Source organism: Lynx canadensis, chromosome D3 (assembly GCF_007474595.2).
Source record: "Lynx canadensis isolate LIC74 chromosome D3, mLynCan4.pri.v2, whole genome shotgun sequence".
NCBI classification, from domain to species: Eukaryota; Metazoa; Chordata; class Mammalia; order Carnivora; family Felidae; genus Lynx; species Lynx canadensis.
Window position 1 is genome coordinate 54,087,417 of NC_044314.2, and position 1,664 is coordinate 54,089,080.

Sequence of the window (1,664 nt, forward strand, 5' to 3'; positions counted from 1 at the left end):
GTCTGTGGCAGAGGCAGCTCTGAGCACAAATGTGTTCCGGAGTCTTTGTCTCCATAGGCAAAGGGAGATTCCCTGCCCCCTGCTCTTCCCCACTCACTCAGCTCCCAGTTTTCCAGATCTCTTTCACTCCGTTTCGTGCTTGCTCTAGCTCGTCCGATAAATGAAGGCGTTGCATTTTTAGAAGACTTCTTGCAAACATCTCTTTCCTCCGGAGTAATACAAATGAATTTTAAAAGAGGGTCTCTGTAGAGTCTGCCTGAATTCCAAGGTGTGCCTAAAATCGGGAACTGGCAACACTGTTCGTCATCGTTCTGTGGCTCTCAAATCGTAATAAGGCCTGGAAAGGGAAGAGCTACATTTTATACTTTACCTGTGAGGGTGCGGAATTGTGCTAAGTGCTTTTTACACCTGACCTTCGTTCCGTTTTACAGATTTGGAGACGGAGGTGAAGTTCAGAGAGGTTGGTAAGCTGCCAGAGGTGGGTGCAACAGTATCTCCGTCTGACATGTTCTTCTAGAACAGGTCAGCCAACTTCTCTATAGCGAGTGGTAAATATTTTAGGCTTTGTGGCCCATGCGGTCTCTGGTCCCACACATGTAACTCTGCCATTGTGGCAAAGCCAGACACAACCTGTAAATGAGCGGGCATGGCTGTCTTGGAGAGGTGAGCTACATTAGGTCAATCCCCTCGCTGGAGCTTTGCCACTTCCTGTCAAGAGGTGGAGTCTAGTTCCCCTCCCTTTGAATCTGGGGGTGGAGAGGGGGTGTATGATTTGTTTGTGACTAAGGGGGTGTGAAGGAAGTGACACTATGACCTCTGAGGCCAGATCAGAAAATGTGATGCAATTTCTACCTCACTCCCTGGGACAGCTGCCTGCCTGAAGTCTGAGCCACTATGGAGGGGGTCCAGTTGTCCTGAGGCCGCCACCTGTAAGGAAGCCCACCTCGGCCATGTGGAAAGATCACACAGAGAAGCCTTGAGACTATAAGGAGAGAGAGAGAGAGAGAGAGAGAGAGAGATGCTGAACCAACCCCCAGTTGTTCTGGTCCTCCACCAGACTGCAGGCTGGGAGAGACCCTGAACCCGAACTCCCCAGCACAAGATGTCCCCAAATTCCTGGCCTAGAAACTGAGGAATAACAAGATGGTTGCTGTTGTTTCAAGGTACTAAGTTTTGGGGTGACTTGTTAACCTGGAAATAAACAGAATGTTGCCCTCAAACTAGTGAGTGGCATATATGGGGTTAACCTAGGTTGTCCTGCCCACTACCCGCCCCCCCATGTGTTTTTTCCATTACACGATTGCTTCCAGCAGCCTTTTTTGGAGGGAAAATGTGGTAAAATATATATAAAACACAAAATTTACCATGTTAACTATTTTTAAGTGAGCAGTTCGATACATACATTCACATTGTTGTACAACCAGTCTCCAGAATTTTCCTCTTGCAGAACTGAAACTCTGTCTCCATAAAATAACAGCTCCTGGTTCTTTCCTCTCCCCCTGCCCCTGGTGACAGCCATTCCACTTTCTGTCCGTATGCATTTGACGACTCAAAGCCCGTCATGTAATCGGAATCATGTGGTGTTTGTCTCTTTTGTGACTGGCTTGTTTCATTCGGTGTCCGTGGTGTGTGTGTGTGTGTGTGTGTGTGTGTGTGTGTGTGTG

General features: G+C 48.1%; 1 protein-coding gene across 7 annotated transcripts in view; it reads right to left on the bottom strand.

Annotated features, from left to right (window-relative positions):
• The window catches only part of DLGAP1 (DLG associated protein 1), a 328,162-nt gene that overhangs the window by 88,729 nt on the left and 237,769 nt on the right, over positions 1-1,664 (bottom strand). The window lies entirely within an intron of this gene.